This window comes from Mandrillus leucophaeus, unplaced genomic scaffold (genome assembly GCF_000951045.1).
Source record: "Mandrillus leucophaeus isolate KB7577 unplaced genomic scaffold, Mleu.le_1.0 Scaffold36, whole genome shotgun sequence".
Taxonomy (NCBI): domain Eukaryota; kingdom Metazoa; phylum Chordata; class Mammalia; order Primates; family Cercopithecidae; genus Mandrillus; species Mandrillus leucophaeus.
The window spans coordinates 5,028,519-5,050,521 of NW_012103809.1; the positions used below are offsets into that span (position 1 = coordinate 5,028,519).

Here is a 22,003-nt window from a genome sequence, read left to right on the forward strand (position 1 = left end):
GCGTGGTGATTATTTTAGATATATATCCAGAAATGGTAGTGCTAGAGCATGTGGTAATTCAATGTTTAATTTTTTGAGGAATCACACGCTATTTTCCACACTGCTGCATGCACCATTGTACATTCCCGCCAAGAGTGCATGAGGGTTCTGTCTTCTCTACATCCTCACCAACACTTATTTTCTAATGTTTTTAATAGTAGTCATCCAAATTAGGATGGCCTAATAGTAGTCGTCCTAATTTTTTTAATAGTAGCATTAGTAAATTTCTAAATCAGATCTCAGGTGCTTAGAACTGGAAAAGTTCGACTCTTGATTCATGGCACAGGCATCACCACTGCATGGACACATCTTTCATAAAGTCCGATTTTAATAATGTAACAAATACCCGTGAACCTACCACCTGCTTTAAGAGCCAGGACATCATAATTAGTTCATTATCCATGTAATCCTCAACTAATGCATTCATTTACCTACACCAGAGGTAAACACGACCCTGAATTTTTAAGTCTTTGTTTTGAAAATGCTTTTATTATACCTATATGCAAATGTATGTATATCTAAAACATATATTATTTACTTCTGCCTGTTTCTGAACTTCATAACAGATATGTGTTTCTCCAGGCCTTGGCAGTCTCCCAAAGCTCCAGACGATTCTCCTGCACTGCCAGGGTCCAGCCACTATTGCAGCACTTCCTACCCGGCCTCTGTGCCGGCTGCCTCCTTGGGTCACCTCTGTGAACCATCAGACTGGTCTTCCTTTGGCTGACTTTAGGAATTCTGCTTCATTCAGGCCTGAGGCACAGGTTTTCTGGAGGTGATTCGCCATCCTCTAGTCTCTGATGCATTCACCCAGGGTATCTGTCTTCATCTTTTTCTGGGTCTTAAATCATTCAAGTAAGCTCTTTCCCCACCCCGAGCTTTGGATCTGTCATCCTCTCTCCTGTCTCATCCCCTTTTCAGTATGCTCTTTGGTCCCCTCACCACCTCCCTGGTATTTATTCGTAACAATAGCAAAGAAGAGGTAGTGAAGTTGCAAAACCTGGGTGCCTGAAAGACTATGTACAGAGAGGAACAAAACGAAAAATGTTGCTTAGTATCTTTAGCCTCTGTTGACTGGGAAGGCAGAACTGGAGTTTAGAGAACCCTCAGCCTACAGGAACAGGAGTCCAGTCACTCTTTAACACACAAGCCAGTAAGCACGTCTCACAGAGGGATGACATTGGCTGCGTCTCTGAGTACACGTTTGTTCCCCTCTTCACGACTTCACTTAATGATCACAAATAAGCTGTGTGCTGCAGTGCGGACTAAATCCTTTGATTTAAACAGGTTGAGATGTACTCAAGGTGCGTGCATGTTGTAGCATGGGTCAGAATTCTCTTCCTTATTAAGGCTGAATAACATTCCATTGTATGTACAGACCACATTTTCCTTATCCGTTCTCCCATCAGTGGATACTTGTATTGCTACTCCATTTTAATTAGCAGAAAAGATTTAATAAACAAAGGAATTGGCCGGGCGCGGTGGCTCGCGCCTGTACTCCCTGCACGGTTTGGGAGGCCGAGGCGGGCGGATCACGAGGTCAGGAGGTCAGGTCAGGTCCCAAAGGAGGGCATAGAGGATGAGCAATGAACACAGGCGGTTCTGGTTACAGCTTTTTAAAACCATAGAGGAAAATACAGATTAAAACAGACAAAAAGGAACCATGGCAGGGCTATTAAAAAGTCAGTTGGGTAATGGTAGATATTTTTCTTTCTTAACTTTTTCTGTGTTGTTGTTGATAATACTTTTGTAATTTTTGCCCCGCTTTTACATTAGAAGATGAAGTTTATCTTTAAGAGATACGTAAAGGGTTAACCTTAGGAAACTGTAGACACCTCTTCTAAGACAGGGAGAAAGATGTTAGGAAAACATACAGCTATGGATTATTTAGGGAGCAGAGGGAAGGGAATTTAGGATGTTCATCCCAAGTAGTCCTTAGGAAGGTTGTCCTCCCCTCCTAAGTGGAAATGGCGACCCCTCCCCTACCCCGCCCCCTGTATTTCTATCCATTAAATTCACCTACAAAGTTTGACACCAGTATGTGTCTTCATGCCTATTCCCTCTCCAAGCCATAAGCCCATCCAGGGCAGAGATGACGTTTACTTTTCTCCATATTCTGAGAACTTAGCACAATTCCTGCTTCCTAGCAGATGCTCAATCCATTCTTATTGAGAATCCACACTTTTTCTTGAGGGAAGTAGAAATTCAATCATTTTCTGAGAGTGCGAGGGTGAGAACTTGAGGAGTTGAGTTCTGAAACGAGTGTGGTGGAAATGAGCAGGTGGCTGCCCAAGAATCTATTCAAAGATTGTTGGGTAAAAATCTACACCAGAGGAGACAGGGATGTTCACTACATTCTTTTAAGAGCAGCATTCACAGCAATAAGGTAATGGATGAAGACTCGTCTTTATACGAGAAAAAACACAAGGTGAGGCCTTCAGAGAGATTTGATAGTTACCAAGTAAGTCTCCAAGACTGCCGCTCAGATGCTGGTGAATGCAGAGCCTTGAAGCCAGGGCACCGACAGCCCTCCCTCGGCTAGGGGATATTTTCTAGGGTGTCAAAGAATGTGATACATGTGCTCTGTCCGCTTCCCTGTCCTGTGGCACGGGAACAATCAGAAAGTCCCCTCTGCTGGGAGAAGGTCACGGTCCAAGATGACAGGTAAACCCAAGGTCAGAAGCCCAGGGCTCCCGAGGATGCCAACTGGCTCCACCGTATCGGGTGATTTCTCACATTCCCGGGGCCAAGCCTCCTGTTTTGTAACAGTTCAGTCAAGGATTTTACTGGAGTAGACAAGCATGAAATGAATTTTCCAGAGACGTTTCCGAAGTGGGGGAAAGTTCATGGCTCCAAGGCACCGGTGGCTAATGAAACAAAACTGCGAGCTTCTGTTTTTCTTTAGAAAGAGGGCTTCCCAGTTTTTAAAATCTGGATTTCTAAAACTTGAGCTGTATTTTCAACTCTCAGCTCAGCTTTGCCCTCTCACCCCGGCGTTGCAAGTTGATGCTGTGCTGCTTCTGAATTAGCCAGGTGGGCTGCCCGGGTTCCCCTCAGCACTGCAATATTGCTCAGAGCAAGTGCTCTTGAGACCTCTGGTTGCGATTACTCTCAGCCCAAAGTCACCATTACCCAGAGGGACACACTTGGAGCAAACTTAGTGAAGGGTGCTTGCCTTAACCAGATGGTAATCGCCTATTATCAGTCTTTATTAGACTGTTGTTTATTATCAGATACTCATCTTTGATTTATGTCAAACCAAATACTTAGTTTCAAACTAAAAAATACCTGGCCATCCTTTTTCACTTTTGGCATTACCTACCCAGCACTTGTCTTTGATATACATACGTACAGAAACCAATTTTAGGCTCCCAGGCCTAGGAGAAATAAGGAAAATAAAAAATAAAAATCAGTTTTATAAAACATGCTAATAAAAACATTTCAGTTCATCCTCATCCACCACTCATTGAATCTGCCGGTTCTGAACCTCGCTTCCACTGTTTAACCTCGAGTAACTTATTTAATAAATCACTGAGACTCAGTTACCTCTAAATTGGAATAATAATACCTATTTGGAGGGGGCTATTATGAGAATTAAGTAAAATACCATATACTGCCTCTTGGAATTACTCCTTTATCTCTATTAAAATTATTACCATCAGAATGCAGATCTCCAGTTTACTACACTTCACATCCCAGTTGCAGAAACGGTATCAAGGAATGACTCCAAGCTTATGTCCTTGCAACTAGCCTGACACAGACAAACGTTTCCCTTCCTGAAACACCACCCCCTTGATACCACCCTTGCTTGACGTTTCTAGTAGCTTCTTACTGCCTGTCCATACCAGCTGTAACTCAAAACCCACCATAGTTTCATCCCATTCCACTTCTATGACTATATTAAATGTTGCCTGTTTCCTTCGGAGTGCCCTTTTAAACCCTTTTTCCTGGAGGTAGGAAAGTCTAACTCAGTTTTTCTAACTGCTTTTTGTTTTGTACGTGTCTCTATCTTCCCATCTTGCCTCACCACCCACTTCTTTCTCTCTCTATCAAAATCAGTGTGCATCCAATAGGATTTAGCTGCAGACCAGTCCCTCCCAGAAAATAGTCCCCAACGTCTCCAGTCCACTCTGACCTTAGCCCCTCGCTGAGCTCCGGCTGTACCTGTAATCCTGACCGTGTTTTCACACTTTTCATGGCTGAAGACTCCTGCAAAATATGGAAACACAGAGAAAAATGGTTAACAAAGACTATGATTTTTCTGATTGCACAGCTCAGGAGATTGAGTTCAACCACTTAAACTAGCTCAGGCATGGCACCTCTTAATCAAACCCTGTCTTTCTTTAGCCCTTTCTTTTCTCTTTTTCTTTTTTCTTCCAATAAAAGAGTACTTTACATTGGATCTTTATCTTGATCAGCAAAGTTTTACATTTACCTTTTCCCCCTCAAGACGTTTTAGAGGTACTTTATTCTTTTCTATTTTCTAGAGTGTTAAACATGCTATCTTAAAATTTATCTTAAACTTTTTCAACGTACTTTATGTTGGATTTTCACAACATACTTATTTTCGATCCTTTGCTTTCACTTTAAAAAATAAAACAATGTCAACAGTTCATACTGAAGCAAGAGGGCATATTACAGAAAATGTCTTCTATTTCTCCTCTGAAATTGATTTCTAAAATTACTTGGTTACTAAATGTGCTATCTTAAGCTGACTACCAGCTTTTGCAGGCATTTCCTGGAGTCAGAATGTTGGAATGCCAAGAGTTGTATGTTTGAGGCGACGCACCTGTTAGTTGCAACTTTGTTTTATTTTTTCTTTAGAATTATATACAAAAGATATTATAAAGATACAATGTTCCACAAAGCACAGATGATTTAGTATCTATTTATAATATGAGCTCATAGCATTACATCAGTGTTTTATAGATACAATTTCATATCCCAAGGCATTGTAGCAATACATTCCATATCATCATCTTTACTTTATAATTCTTGAGAATAAGAGTTAGCATCACATAGTCTTGAGATTAATGAATTTGAAATAATCACAAATGTGAATTTTGTAGTATTTCTAGAATGCCAACAATTGAAAATTATATTTGAGCAACAGCTTTCATAGTTATGACTATGTTTATAGTCAGATAAAACAAAATTGACAAAAGGGATGAAAAATAGAAAATATTTGGTGATGTTTGCTAGTGGAAATCTCATTGGTCTCATAACTTAATCTTTAATTATTTGCCATCATTAAGGGATATACTACTTAAAAGCTCAGACTTAAAAGCAAAGATCTCCCTCTAACCCATTACAATCCTATGTCTTCTTTGAACACATGTTTAAGATGAAAATGAAGCATGTTATTTCCTCTAATAGAGGGATACTTTGCCAACAAGTAGATTGTCAAGCAATCAAGGAAAAACAAATGGCTTGAGTAGTCTAAAAACTGATTGATCCATTCAACAAATGTTTATTGAATGCTTTGTGTGGACAGACATTGTTCTAGGCAGCAGTGATGCAGGGATGAACAAGACCAAGCAAGTCCACGCTGTTATGGGGCTCACATTCTTGCGGGGGATGGACAAGAATAAATGAGAAAATAAGCCTATAATTACGGTAAGAGCTTTAATGGGAATGAACCAGGCGTGGTGATGAGAGGAGGCACTTGCTTTGAAAGAGTCATCATGGAAGTTTGCTCCAAGGAGCTGGCCGTGACATCTAAACTAAGATCTGACAAATGAGAAGGGCCCAACTTTATGCAAAGGGGAAAGAATATGCAAGCACCCAGAAGTGGAAGGCATATTGGAGGAGCAAAAAGACAGTCAAAATGGCTGGGATATTGGAAGGGGGGAGCAAATGGTACAAGGTGAAATGGAGTTTCATAGGGTCTAAGTCAACTAGAGTACTGTGAATTGGGGGAAAGCTGTACATTGTATTTTAAGTGCTTTTGGAAAGGAAATATCTGGATGCTTTCAAGCACAGAAATGACATGATCTGATTTATATTTTAAAAACACCTCTCTGGCCGCTGTGTGGGAATGGACTGTGGAGGGAAAAGTAGAAGCAGACGGACATGCAGAGACAATTGTGGTCATCCAAGGAAGTGATGGCGGTGGTTGAGATCAGTGTGACAGCATTGGAGATGGGTGAGGCAGGTGGATTTGAAATATGCGTTGAAGACAGAGCCACCAGACCCACTGATGGATTAGAAAGGGAAAATCAAGTATTGAGTCCCTGGGTGGGTAGTTGATTCTGTTACCTGAGACTGAAAGGACTGGGGGAGGAACAGGTTAGAAGGTAGGAGAGGATGAATTCATATTTGAGACACCAGTTAAAGAACCTAATGGAGATACTGAGTTGGATATCTGAGTCTGGAGCCCTGGAGAGAGGCCAGGGATGAAAAGGAGAGTCTGGGAGTCCCTGACATATTGATGACATCTCAAGCCTTAGGACCAGACTATTTCACTGGAGAGACAATGTAAGTAGAGAGGCTGGCCTAGAGCTATGTCCTGGGAGTCCTTCAACATATTCGAGGTTAAGCTGAAGAGGAGACTCCGGCAGAGAAGACAGAAGAAACTTCCAGAGAGGCATGAGGAAAACCAGATGAATACAAATGAAAAGAAGCAAGAGGTTTCAATAAAGCAGGTGATCAGCTGTGCAGAGAGATTCTGAAGGGGTTGGTAAGAAGAGGGCTTGGAGAGGGCAATTGGATTTGACAACGTGGCAATTCTTTGGGATGTAGACAAGAATATTTAAAAAGAGTTATGGGGACCAAAACCCCATCACAGTAGGTAAGGAAGTGGATCCAGAGACCATGAGTGACTTTGTTGAGAATTTTGCTAGAAAAGGGAGAAGAGAAATGAGGCAACAGTTAGAAGAAGATGTAGGGTCAAAGGAGGGATTTGGTTTGTTTGCATGTTCTGTTTAAAGGTGAGAGACAGTGAAGCATATGAGCATGCTGAGAAGAATGACCTAGTGGGGCTGATGGTGCAGGAAGGTGTGTAATTACAGAAGTGGAGCCAGGCCTCAATAACAGAGTTGACTACACAACCCAAATGAGAGCAGGAGTTCTCAAACATAGGAAACATCCAAGCCTGACACTTGTATTCTAAGACACATCTTTTGACTTCTGTAATAAAAATATAAAATCTGAATCAAAGTGCTACAACTTATCTTCTAAAATTTCTAAAATCATATAGCAATGATATAAAGAAGAATCTTTAACTCTCATATTCGAAGCTTCATAAATACCATATTCATTTCTCCTACTTATTTGTAGTAGCTCATAAGTGAGAAGAGATGAGATCTAACAGTTGCTAATGCTTTTTCAAAGTTTAATCTGAAATACAAGAGGATGCCATTCCCTATACTTAGATCCTCACTCACCTTGGGAAATGTCTGAAAATAAAATAATTTTTTTCCTTGAATGAAATGGCTCTAAGTTTAGAGACTGATTAAATATAAACTCAGCTGAGGAAACAAAAAAAACACACAAAAGAAAAAATCAACAAAATGTATTACATTTTTTAAAAAATTACGGAACAACTTCTGACAAATTAATCGTGTGTTTTTAAAATCACTATTTCACTAGAAGAAGAGAGAAACTTGGACCTGGGAAGATCCCACTGAGCCATCAGGAAAACATATAAAAGAAAACTTGGCCAACAGGCATATGAAAAAAGGCTCAATATCACTGATCATTAGAGAAATGCAAATCAAAACCACAATGAGATACCATCTTATACCAGTCAGAATGGCTATTACTAAAAAGTCAAAAAATAGATGCTGGCGAGATTGCAGAGAAAAGGGAACACTTTTGGTGGGAGTGTAAATTAGTTAAATCTTTGTGGAAATCAGTATGGCAATTCCTCACAGAACTAAAAACAAAACTACCATTTGGCCCAGCAATCCTATTACTGGGTATATAGCCAGAGAAATATAAATCATTCTACCATAAAGATACATGCAGGCAAATGTTCTTTGCAGCACCATTCACAATAGCAAAGACATGGAATCTACCTAAATGCCCATGAATGACAGATTGGATAAAGAAAATGTGGTACATATACACCACAGATTACTACACAACCATAAAAAAGAATGAGATCGTGTCTTTTGTGGGAACACGGATGGAGCTGGAGGTCATTATCCTCAGCAGACTAATGTAGGAATGGAAAACCAGATACTGCATATTCTCATTTATAAATGGGAGCTAAATTACAAGAACTTATGAACACAAAGAAGGAAACAACAGACACTGGGGCCTGCTGAGGGTGGAGGGTGGGAGGAGGGAGAGGAGCAGACAAGATAACCAGTGGGTACTGGGCTTAATTCCTGGGTGATAAAATAATCTGCACCACAAACCCCCGTGATATGAGTTTACCTGTGTATCAAACTTTCTCATGTACCCCGAACCTAAAATAAATGTTTAAAAAAACAAGAAAGTGTATTATACAGCATCTAAAGAAGGCACAGAAAATCACACATTTTTGCTACAGTTCAGGTACAGTGAATATTAAATGCGGCACTTTCTTGAAACATAACTCTGATGTTAAAATGAATTCCAGGATTAGACACCACCACCACTACTACTACTACTACTACTACTGCTACTACTACTATAGAAAATGGTAAGTAGTCAGACTGTTATAATTTCTTTCCCATCTCTGGTCTCCCTCCAGCCTTCCACCACTACCACCAGAATGTCACTGTTCTCAATCTTAAGATCTGAACTCAAACTTTCTAACCTAAGGTATTTGTCTCCATGAGCTTCCCAAAGACTGATGCATAAGATGATGAGAACTAGATAGATACAGAGTTTAAAGACAACTTCAAATTTCTAATCTTGGGCAAATAACTTCACTTTGATGGCAGGTAAAATAAAGGGGTTAATTACACAACCTCTGAGTTCTTATTCACTTTTAACAGTTTATCATTCTACAGTGCGTTAGTGGTGGTGACCTTGCAGATGTCGAGATCATGATTTAAAAGGAACTGTTGAATTCCATATTAATGCATCATTGCACTTAATTAGGAGGTTTTATACATTTCAAATGAAAGGTTGAGATGAATGTGTTATTTCAACTGAAAAGTTCAATAACATCCAGGTAGAAAAGGGGGCAAATTGTAAGGTCCACAAAAAAGTGATTTATAAACTCAAAAACATATTAACACCAACTTTAATAGAAAATAAGTTTATTCCTTCCCCCTTACCTTTTGTTCACTTATCTTTGCTTTTTGTATGCAGATAGAAACCACTCAAATAAATAAATAAATAAAAGGAACTAAGGGGGATGGGGTGGAAATGGAAGAAAGGAGGGAGGAAAGGAAAAAGAGAGAACACTTTTTCTTAACAGGAGGACAGAGTATGTTAGCTATCCCAACAAGTTTAAAATCTCTCAAATTAGAGTCACCTTTTTAGCAAGCTACACTCTTTGTAAAAATGATTAATAAATATTCTGCATGTGGTTACCTGAGATGAAACTGATATTAATTCATTTCAAGGGCGTTAAGCGCTTGCCTGGACCACCACAGATTAAGAAGCAGTAGCCAGGCCATGGGACCCTGTGGGGAGAGGTATCCATATGAAATGCTTTTTCACATTGACAGCCTGAAACTTCTTAGGCTTTAAGGTCATTTAAGCATTATTGCTCCTTCCCCTTTGCTTCTAAAGGCTTATCTTTCTCAGATGTCAGGAGAACATCCTAGAAACATCAACAAATATGACACCTAAGAGACTAGCTTCACAACTTGTTATTTTGCTGGATATATGGTATTCCAGTGACTACGGCTGTGTAATAGTGACTCCAAAACATGGTAGCATAAAGCAACCACTTATTAAGTCTATGGATTCTGTGGACAGGAATGTATACAGAACACAATGCAGACAGCTTATCTCTGCTTCCTAATGTCGGGGGGCTCAGCTGGAATAATCTGAAGGCTCCTTCATGTCCTTGTTGGGAGCCTGACGCTGGCTGATGGCCAAGAAGGTAGTTGGGGTTGGCTCACATACCCACGTGTGGCCTCTGCTTGTGCCTGAGCTCCAAAGGTGAGTGCATGGGGAGAGAGATGGGGACAGACAGAGAAAAAGAGGAGTGGGGAGAACAGAGGGACATGCGCAGAGAGAAGGAGTGGGAGGAAAAGGGAGAGAGAAAAACAAGGCAGAAACCACATCAGCTTCTGTGACCTTGCCTTGCAAGTCACCTAGCTTTCTTTCCAGGACATTGTGTTGATTAGCAGCTAGTCACTAAACCCTGCCCATATTCAAGAGGGGGGATTTAAACTCCCACTTCTCAATGGAGGAGTGCCAGCCTCACATTATAAACAGAGCATGTGGGATGGGCTATGTTTTTCTGTGGCAATCTTTGGGAAATGCGATCTGCCAAAAGTGGGTAACTTCATCTTTAAACCAGTTTACTGGCCTGTCCCAAGTTGCATCTAGACCTTATTCCTAGTATCCTCCACCTGCCTGGAGTCGGAAAGGATATCTTGTTGTTTCTGTTTCTCAGGAAAGACAGGACAGATTCTTATGACCTGAAAGGGCACCTCAACTCTTACCTTGGAAATTTCTACGTGAAGAATCTGCTCTGAAACTATAGCAAACGTTCACAGAGTGTTTGAGTGTGAATCCGGACTGACTGGGGAAGACCAAGAAGCAATGATGATGTCTGTTTTTGTCAAATGTCTGAAAACTATTTTTATTTTTTTTAAACTTTATTCAGAAGTCTCAATATTGTAGTGTGTAGAGATGTATACTAATTTAGTGACATGAAGATGAAAGGCTTTAAGCCTGTTTTCACTGCAGAGCTCTCAGTACCTAGCAACTCCAAGGAAAAAACTGTTGCTCATGCAAAATTAAATTTAATAAAACAACAAAGAATGGTGCCAAAGTTTAATTAATAGGATAAGGTTATGGGTCAGACTGTGTACCCCCCAAAAGACATGTTGAAGTCCTAAGCCCCTGAACCACAGAATGTGATCCTATTCAGAAATAGGCACAGTGTCCGGGCACCATGGCTCATGCTTGTAATCCCAGCACTCTGGGAGGCTGAGGTGGGTGGATCACCTGAGGTCTGGAGTTTGAGACCAGCCTGGGCAACATGGTGAAACCCCGTCTCTGCTAAAAATATAAACAAAAAAGTTACCTGGGTGTGGTGGCAGGCACCTGTAATCCCATCTACTTGGGAGGCTGAGGCAGGAAAATCGCTTGAACCCGGGAGGCGCAGGTTGTAGTGAGCCAAGATTGCGCCATTGCACTCCGGCCTGGACGACAAGAGTGAAACTCCATTTCAAAAATAAGTAAGTAAATAAATAAATGAATAAATAAACAAATAAATAAATAGGCACAGCACAGTTTTTGTTAGTTAGAATTAGGTCACGCTGGATTAGGGCGAGTCCTTAATCCAACAGGACTGGTGTCCTCACAAATAGACAAAGACACAGCAGGAACATGGCCACATGGAGATAGAGACACACAAAAACATCATATCGAGATGTAGGCAAAGATTGGCGAGACATTTCTACAAGTCAAGGAACATCTGGGACTACCTGGAAACTAAGAAACAGAGAAAGGTCCTTCCCTGTAGGTTTAGAGGAATATGGTGCTGCCAACATCTTGATCTTGGATCCAGCACTGTAAGACAGTAAGTGTCTGGGTTTTTTTGGAGACAGAGTCTCACTCTGTCACCCAGGCTGGAGTGCAGTGGCATGATCTTGGCTCTCTGCAACCTCTGCCTCCTGGGATCAAGGGATTGTCCTGCCTCAGCCTCCCGAGTAGTTGGGATTACAGGTGCCCGCCACCACGCCAGCTCATTTTTGTATTTTTTAGTAGAGACGGGGTTTCACCATGTTGGCCAGGCTGGTCTTGAACTCTTGACCTCAGGTGATTCACCCACCTTGGCCTCCCAAAGTGCTAGGACTACAGGTGTGAGCCACCACACTCGTCAAGTTTCTGTTGCCTTGAGCCACTCTTTCTGTGGTACTTTGTTATAACGGCCCTAAAAAATGACTAGAGATAGAAAGTAAATCTCTTTGTTTCTGCATATACTAAAACAGATGAGTAGATTTCTAGCTCCCTTAGGGTCTGAAGTTTTAAAAGAGAAATTTCTTATACTTATGATAATCATGATACTGTCATTTAATGCTTGGCTTCCTACGTCAGTGACAGCCTTACGTGTCTTCCTCCCATTGCATTAAATATTGCTTCTCCCAGGCAACATATTTGTATTTGAGGAAACTATATCATTGCTTTTTTCCTTCATGAAATCTTCCCCAATCTTTCCAACAGGAAGTAGGCCCTCTAATCCCTAAACTTCCTCAGCACCATATCTGTACCCAATGTGGCAATTTTCTTCACCTCAAATGTCTCTGGTTATGTATAGGAGTGACATCTTCTCTACTGGATAAACCACTGGAGGGAAGGGTTGAGCCTTTTAGGTCTTAGAACAGTATTTCCCACTGCAGTTAAGACAGTGCTTTGTATTTAGTAAGTGCTGCATAAATATTTAAACATTGGCTGAGAAGTTTTATGAGAGTTTATGCAATGAAGGTGTCCCAGAGCAAAACTTACAAGTATGTTTGGATTGGAAGATTATGATCGAACTCTTCACTACCGGTCACCGCTTGCTGGACTCAGCAGGCACTGCAGACACTGTACGCTATGTGAACAGGGTTCTGTAGAGCTTTGTAATGCAGCATCCCCTTTTACTACCTGGATCTTTCATAACCACAGGGTTACATCTTTCACCACACACCCTTAAAGGATGTGGCCCACAGAAAAAGCCCACCAGAGTGACCGAAAGCATGGCTTTGTGCCAGATGTCTTGGGTTCTGTGTTGCCCCACTCAGACCTCCCTTCACAAGAACCTACTACAGAGGCCAAGACCCCAAATGTTGCTTTGCCCCTCACCAGAGCATTCATGGCAACACAAACTTCTAGGCTGCTCCCAGCCAAGAAGATCTGTGAAGTCATCTGAGGCTCTTCCTACCCAGTCCTTTCTTCCCTCTCTCCCTTCACAGATGTCACACCTGCATCTCAGCCTGAAGGCTTCTCCTGCCCCCTCCTCCTGTTTCTGCTCCCTTTATCCTCCATGGGTGTTGCTCCCAATAAAGCTCATGCACCTCTCATCTCATCTTGGTGTTTGCTTCTCAGAGGACACAGGTTCAAATCTTGACTCTTATTTGTAACCTCAATGTGTGACTTTGGGCAAATAATTAAACTCTTTTCAGCCTTAGTATCCTTATTTGCAAAAGTAAGGAAAGAACGGCATCTATTTCACATGGCTGTGGCGAGGACTAACTTGCGTGTAAGGCACTTAGAAAGTACCCATGTGGTGAGCACACTGTGCTTGTGATCATGAATGCTTCAGTGTCTGGCCTGAAAAGGCATTTGATCAATGTGTGATGAATGTTAAAGTTAGAAGTAAACACTGTCATTACTGCAATTATCCATGCAAAGTATTCTTGACTCTGTGTTATACGGATGACATTAATTCTCCACTCCCCTTGATAGATATCGCTATATCTTCATCTTTAGATTGACCTGCAGAATAGCATTCTGAAGCTATTCCAGGATAATTTCCCAAGTTCCTAAGCATTCCATTATTGTTTTAAAGAAAGAAATTATATCAATTAAAATCAGGCTGGGCACAGTGGCTCACACCTGTAATCCCAGGACTTTGTGAGGCCGAGGCTGGAGGATCACCTGAGGTTGGGAGTTCAAGACCAGCCTGTCCAACATGGAGAAACCCTGTCTCTACTAAAAATACAAAATTAGCAGGCGTGGTGGCTCATGCCTGTAACCCCAGCTACTCAGGAGGCTGAGGAAGGAGAATCGCTTGAACCTGGGAGGCGGAGGTTGTGGTGAGTCAAGATTGTGCCATTGCACTCCAGCCTGGATAACAAGAGCTAAACTCTGTTTCAAAAAAAAAAAAAAAAAAGTCAAATTCCTTGCTTATGCTTATTTTTACTTGTTCTTATTTCCTTACCCTTTGTGAAAAAGAAGAATTGCTTTTGTCCTGTTTATGACAGTAAGGAAAAATACGTCTCTACTCATTCTCCTTCTCTCTAGACTAAACATTCCTAGTTCTCCTAATGCTTTCTTTTTGATCTTCATTTCCAAACTATTTATCACTTGCTCTCTTTTCCTGAATGCTCTCCAGTGTTCCAAAAAGTTGAGCCATGCATTGAAGAAAGTTCTCCAAAAGTCGCTTGAGTGATTGCAGATAGAAGCAACAAGAACTCTGCCTGTCTTTCCCTCAAGGCCGTGATTAATAAAACCTGAGGAAGGCAGTTTCTTGGTTTAATTCACAGCTTCACTTTATTCTCTTTACTGGGGCAGAAACCCATACATTAATAAGAAATTAGGTGGACGGGGACTGTTTTCATGTCTCGGTATAGTGGTATAAAAGAAATTCAGTAATGAAGAATACTTATTTCCTAGCTGGAAAAAAGTGCACTCATTTATTATTGTTAAATAGCTAATTTGAAAAGCTTGTATTATTATTTAACTCATGTATCACTTGCTGATAATTTTATAACTGAGAAAATTTTTCTGGGGCTATAACTTAAATTAAAACATGCTCTAAAGTTGTGTTTCAAAAGAAAAATAAAAAAGAACCCACCAATTAAAAGCAGTATTTTGTTCTATAATACATCCTTCCTGGCAGTGAAACTATTTTATGGTTCCAACGTAAAAGCCTTGGTTAGAATGTTTTGTTTTGGATCCTGTTTTTAACTGAGCACTACCTTTGTGTTACTCATTCTTATGATTCTGTATTTACTGAGAGTGAATATGAAGTACAATTCATGGCCACCAGAGCTCTGATCTATAGTGTTCACGAGCATAATAACCACAGATAATTTGTGCAGACTGGATTGGTGGTCTCCGTTGCATATATCGGTATCTGTGACAGGCAGAATCTAGGTCACAAGCTACCAGGCTCACAGCACAATGCCTGGCATTGTGTCAGTTACATGAATCCATGGAAACGAAGAGGAGAAGCTTGAATTTCACCCATAGCATCATGGGGAAAATGATGGGTTTTTTGACAGAGGCCGAAATACTGTCTGGCCATTTCCTCCTTCCTTTGGGACATTGGGATGATCCAGAGATACTTCCCAACAAACTAAGCTCAGTTAGCCATGCTTCATTCAAACTCAAAGGCATGGCCTTATCTCTAAATAAAATACATGGAAGACAACCACTCAGGGGGGTGGAAATCAGAGATTTAGGACACCCTGGGCTACAACAACAACAACACTATAGCAGGGGACAGGAAGGCTCCAAGACAATGAGGCTTAAGGTTCCCTAAAACTAACAGAGCTGTGCTTTTAAAAGCTTGTCATCTGAAACTAACAGAGGATTCAGAAAGAAAATTAGTTTGACATTCTGAGGACCTAGTTTTAAAAAAATACTAAAAAAATTTGCTCCAAAAAAAAAAAACCCAGAAACTAAATCTAAATTAAATGTAATTATAAATACTTAAACGCACACCCCCTCATAAATTTCCCAGCTGCCCTGGATGTCTCTCACAAAAGGAGGTGCTGGGAGAGAATCAACAGGTCGGAGATACAAACACCAAAGGAAAGAATAAGACTTTCTTGGTTGAGTTTAGGCCCATTAGTCCAACTTGGCTTCAGATAGTTAAAATTCATGCTGGAGTCACTTTGGAATGTTTGCAACCAGTCATTTGCCCCAGTTAAGAACAAAGTTAGGACTGAGCATAAGAATCCACAACAAGCAAAAGTCATTAAGAAGAAGGTAGCCCAAGAGTTACAGGCTTTTATGTGAAGCTATGGAATCAGGGAGTCATTTTCCCATCCATTCCTTTCTCATGATTAACTAGATTCTATCCCTGTGTCTTTGCTCTCTCTATCATCCTCTCTCCTTTCTGGAAAACCAAGTCTGTCAAAGTCAGGGGTATGGTAAGTGGGAAGGCCTCTGGGCTGAGATTGAAGACCCTTGAGGCTTGCACTTAGTGCTAATACAAGCAGTGTGATTCTGAACTCAGATTCTTCAAGAGTGAAGTGAAAAGGTTAGGCTGCATGGTCTCTGCCTGCTCGGGCCACGGTAACACAGTACTGCACACTGCGCAGCTTAAGTAACAGAAATTTATGTCCTCACTCAAGGCTTTGACAGGGCTGGTTTCTCCTGAGGCCTTTCTCCTTGGCTTGCAGATGACGTCTTCTCCCTGCGTCCTCACGCGGTCTTCTCTTTGTTATGTCTACGTCCTCATCTCCTCTTCTTATAAGGACACCAGTCGGGTTGGATTTTGGCCCACCACATGAACTCATTTTACCTTAATTCCCTCTTTAAAGACCCCATCTCCAAATACAGTCACATTCTGAGGAACTAGGGGTTAGGACTTCCACATACAAATTTTGGAAGGGATACACTTCAGATAATAATCTCCAAGGTTGGTTTCCGTTCCAGAGTTACTGGAATTTTTTCTCTTTCAAGTACTGATTTTTTATTAATTTATCTTTCCAATACTAACAGGGAAGATTCAGCCTGCTATGTTTAGAAAAGATTGCAAAGGACTGAAGTTGTACTTTTCAGCTATCTGTAACCTTGGTCTCTTTAAAACAAAGCCATTCCAAGCCCAGCATGGAGGCCTATCTCTGTAATCCCAGAACCGTGGGAGGCTGAGGCAGGAGGATTGTTCATGGTGACATGTGGGCCTGCAGTCCCCCAGGAGTTCAAGGCTGCAGTGAGCTATGATCACACCACTGCACTCCAGCCTGGGTGACAGAGCAAGACTCTGTTTTGTTTGTTTGTTTGTTTTTAAAAGCTATTCTGTAGGGCAGAGGGCACTGTTCCAGAGAGTCTGTGAGTAAACCTAAAATTTCTGTACTTTCTCAAAAATGAGACCATTGCACCTACCGCCATTGGAAACTCTTTTGAAAGAGGCTTGCCTATGAGAATTTTCTAGGATTACTTTTTGAAGGACATCAACACTTTCACCTCACTGTCTTCAGGACTATCCCATGCCTTGGCTATGTTCTTTCAGATTGCAAAAGACAGGATTTGTCGTGTTCTGTTTTTTTCATAAGAATGCAAGAGAAGATAAGGAAGGCAAGATCTTAGCCACTTTCAGCAAAGCTTTGTGGAGAATGCAACATCGTTCAAGACACCATGAAGCTGCACGCATCTGGTCTTCTTGTTTCTTCAGGGAATAAATTGATTGTTCTCTGCTTCAGGTGACTTGAGGAGGCACAGTGATCCTCCATTTATGTCTCTGCCTCTACTTTCCCTGCTGCTACCTGCAACTCTCTGGTGTCTTTGGCGGGTTCCAACTCCTTGACAGGGAGGGTGAGTGCCCTGGACAATTGGTCATCAGTGCACCCTGACTCTATTGGAAAGAACTCTTCTACCAGGCCTTTCCATTCTCACAAGTGAGACTAAAAGAGATGACTCCCTCAGTTGTTTACCTCGGGTCCTATCAACTTGATGATGAGGCCATTTAGTTTTAAGTAAAGTGACAGATGACCAAAGACTTTCTTTGAAAAGACATTGGGTTGGCCAGGCGCGGTGGCTCATGCCTGTAATCCCAGCACTTTGAGAGGCCGAGGCGGGCAGATAGCCTGAGGTCGGGAGTTCAAGACCAGCCTGACCAACATGGAGAAACCGTGTCTCTACTGAAAATACAAAATAAACAGAATGTGGTGGCACATGCCTGTAATCCCAGCTACTCAAGGGGCTGAGGCAGGAGAATTGCTTGAACCCGGGAGGTGGAGGTTGCAGCGAGCCAAGATTGCACCACTGGGCTCCAGCCTGGGCAACAAGAGAGAAACTGTCTCAAAAAAACAAAACAAAACAAAAAAAAAAAACAAAAAAAAACAAACAAACAACAAAAAAAACAGACATTAGGTGTTCTTGATACTTTAAGATTTCATAGATGCAGAAAATGCAAGTCAGCAAGCACCTCACTGAGTATTCCCAGGGTATTCCATCCTTTTCTTCTATTTACCAGAAAGCTAAAGAGTAGTTTATATTCATTGCCTTCACTTTTGCATCTTCACTTTTTTAATACTTCATTTCTTTACCATATCCCTGAAATCCTGGCAGTCTGACATCTGAGAGCTTACCTTCTTTCTCTTAACTCTAACTGAAATTAACTCCCAACTTTAATATCCATTTGTCTTTCTCTCCCCCAACTTGCTGCTGTTTAAAACTACTGATTGACAACCCTACTTGTAAAGGCCCCTACCTTGGCTTCTATGACTGCATTATCCTGGGGGTGGGCAGCAAACCCTAGGGAAAGACTTTCATCAATGAATCTGGATGTGAGTCCTGATTTTTCTCAATACTCACTATCTATGTCACACTGTGCATGTTAAATTTGTTCAATAAGCTTTATTTTTGTGCACCTAGTATATTTGTGATGATTGAGTAATGGGGAAGAATATATTTGTGATGACTGAGTAATGGGGAAGAATTTTGGATAACACCAGGGTTTGGGCTTAAGTGAATAAGAGAATAAATGTGCAGATATTGAAGGCTTACTTCTTATACCTAATTAGATGCTAAGAGAGATTAACTCCACTTTTATCATGTCTCCCAGATTTATTCCTCCTTCATTTTTATTACCTTGGTAGAACTCTTCACCACCTTTGACTTGGCCTAGTGGTTAATGAGCTGAGTTCTGAGCAGCTTTTGGGATTTCCAGGGAGATTCCTCAGGGATTTCTCTTCATTTTAACAAGGTTAGCTCCACTTTCATCTGTTTTATTTATGTGTTTGTTTTTTTATTTGAAGAAAATATTTTATTTTTAACCTTAATAAGAAACAACACTTATCCAGTTATTCATTCTGCCTCATCATTGTTCTCTATCTTCAGATCACCTCCCATACAATCGATCTTAGAGTCAGTTCTCTGATTACTTATCCTGAAGCATATTTCTGATCCTGTCATATTGCACTGCCCGGAAATCCACTGTTCAAAATGGTAGCCCTCAGTCATTTGACTGCTTAAGTTCGTTAAAATTAAATTAAATTAAATTAAAAATTCAGTTTCTTAGTGGCACTGGCCATATTTCAAATGCTAAATAGCCATCTGTATCTAGTGGCCGCCATATTGAACAGCTCATAGTTAGAACATTTCCATCATTCTGGAAATTTCTATTGGACAGAGCTGTGCTAGATAGCCTGACAAACATTTCTCGCCTTGGCATTAGGATTTAAAATCTATCTTTACCTTGCTCCTCAGCTGCTGTTTTCCTTCATACAATGCTTCTGTAAGACTGAACTGTTTTCAAACATACCGTACTCAATTCCTGCTGTCATGCCTCCAATTATCCAGCCCCACTTAGAGTGTCTTTTGCTCCATCACTGAACACCCCAATCCTACTTCCCATGGAAGGACTCTCCTTCATGAATCTAATTTCCCAACTCAAAAGTAATTTACTCTTCCTGTGAACTCTTACAGGATTTAAGTAAAGCACTCTAATGTCATCTGCTTCATTTCTTCTAGAATTATAACTATCTATACATGTATTTTAGCCCTTTAATTAGTATGGGTTCTTCTGGAAGCTGATTCTGAGACAAGGATTCAAATCTGAGTAGTTTAGCTGAGAGGTGATCCCAGGAATCATCAGCAGGGGAGGGGGTTAGTAAAAGTGGGAGGCGAAGAAAATCAATTAAGGATGTATTATCAGTTCAGTTACTGATGTGGAGGACTAGACCTCAATCGCACTGGAGGACAGCGTTGAACACAGTTATCCCAACCAAGGCCAGGGAGGCTAAAATGTTTATTCACCAATGCCTTGCCCATTATTTATTTGAGGGCTTCCAGGGAAAATCATTCTTGGATATTTCTATTCCTGCATTCAGCACAGGCACACTTGGCCAGTAAAGATAAACCCCTCCAGCAGAGAATTGCAGGTACTCACAGCAAGAAGCCTTTCTTGTGAACAGAGGATGGATGCGGAGCTGGTCCGAGCAGGCTGCCTACTGCATCTGCTATGACACTCAGCAAACTGGAAGGTAGGTCCTGGAGGGCTGAGGTCACATGAATCATAGATGTGTGTCTCCCTCAGTGACCTAACACAGGCAATCAGCCAAGAGTTGTTCAGTGAATGAATGCATTATCCCGAAGATATTAGGTACTGGAGAAGAATTCGTCACGGAACTCAGTGGTTTGGGCGGGTCAAGTCACTTGCTGTCAACTGAGATAATCTCTGACTAGACAGACCTATGCTTAGGGTTTTCTGTTGGCTTTGATGTTCAGTACTTATGGACTGAACGTTGTACAAGTGTGGGAATTCGTTCAATCAGACTGTAAAGGAGCTTTGAGATTATTTCAGAAGCAAAGGAGCTTATATCTAGAGAGGAATACTTGGGAACATTGACTGCAGCTTAGATGCCTGATGATGCCATTGTCACAGCCACCAAACGAACCAGGTTTTTTCATTTCAGCCAGGCTTTGATACTATCAGCCCTCTATCCCAGTCAGGAGAGGTGGGAGTGCAGTGTAAGACTTGGGAATCTAGGAAGAAAATGTGTGTGTGTGTGTGTGTGTGTGTGTCTCTCTATGTGCATGCATAGCATATGTGTATATGAGTGTAGTGTATAAGCTATGTATGTGGTATGTGCATGTATGTGTATGTGTTTTTATGGTGCATGTGCTGTGTATGTTGCATGTATCGTACATATGTGGTGTGTATATGTGTGTTTATGTGTGTGATGTGTACATAGTTGTGTGTGTGATGTGTATGTGATGGTGTGTGTGGTATACACATGATATGTGCATGTGTGTGATGTGTGTAGGGTCGTGTGTATGTGTTGTGTGTTTGTATGGTGTGTAGTGTGTGTACTGTGTAGGTGGTTGTGTGTGGGGATATATGGTATGTGTATGTATGCATAGGTTTGTGATGTGTGTAGGGTTGTGTATGTATACGGTGTGTGTGTGATGTGTATATGTATACTTGTGTGATGTGTGTAGGGTTTTGTGTGTGGTGTGTATATGTGTGTGTCTTTCTCTCCTCCAACTTGCTGCTACATTAGGGTTGTATGTGTATGGTGTGTTAGGGTTGTGTGTGTATGGTGTGTGTGATGTGTATGTGGTTGTGTGGTATATATGTGGTGAGTATATGTGTGTGATGTGTGTAGGGTGGTGTGTGTGTGGGTGATGTGTGGTATGTGTGGTATGTATGAATGTGGTGTACATGTGGTGTGTGTGTATGTGATGTGTATGGGGTTGTTTGTGTGTGTATGGTGTGGTGTGTATGTGGTTGTGTGTGGTGTATATGTGGTGTGTATGTGTGTGTGTGATGTGTACGGAGTTGTGTGTGTGGGTAATGTGTGTGTGGTGCGTGTGGTACGTATGTGTGTGGTGCATATATGGTGTGTGTGTATGTGATATGGGTAGGGTTGTGTGTGAGGGTGATGTGTGTGTGGTGTGTGTGGTATGTATGTGTGTGGTGTGTATGTGGTGTGTGGGGGGTGATGTGTGTGGTGTGTGCGGTAAGTATGTGTGGGTATGTGGTGTGTATTCAGAGTGTATGTGATATGTGTAGGGTTGTGTGTGCGGAGGTGATGTGTGTGGTATGTATGTGTGAGTGTGGTGTGTATGTGGTGTGTGCGTATGTGAATGTGATGTGTGTAGGGTTGTGTGTGTGGTGTGTGTGGTATGTGTGAGTGTGGTGCATATATGGTGTATGTGTGATGTGTGTAGAGTAGTGTGGGGTGGTGATGTGTGTGTGGTGTGTGTGGTATGTATGTGTGAGTGTGGTGCATATATGGTGTGTGTGTGACATGTGTAGGGTTGTGTGTGTGGGGTGATGTGTGTGGTGTGTGGTATATATGTGTCAGCGTGGTGTGTATGTGGTGTTTGTATGTGATGTGTGTAGGGTTGTGTGTGTGGTGTGTGGGATGTATGTGTGAGTGTGCTGTGTATGTGGTGTGTGTGTGAGATGTGTGTAGGGTTGTGTGTGTGGGGTGATGTGTGTGGTGTGTGGTATGTATGT

The 22,003-nt window shown here is 41.5% G+C and overlaps 1 long non-coding RNA gene across 1 annotated transcript in view; it reads left to right on the forward strand.

Annotated features, from left to right (window-relative positions):
* The window catches only part of LOC105546459, a 24,070-nt gene extending 13,156 nt beyond the window's left edge, over positions 1 to 10,914 (forward strand). Inside the window, exon 2 of the long non-coding RNA XR_001007098.1 lies at positions 10,547 to 10,914. This is a non-coding gene — a long non-coding RNA (uncharacterized LOC105546459). The remainder of the gene's footprint in view (positions 1 to 10,546) is intronic.
* The last annotated feature ends 11,089 nt before the right edge of the window (positions 10,915 to 22,003 follow it).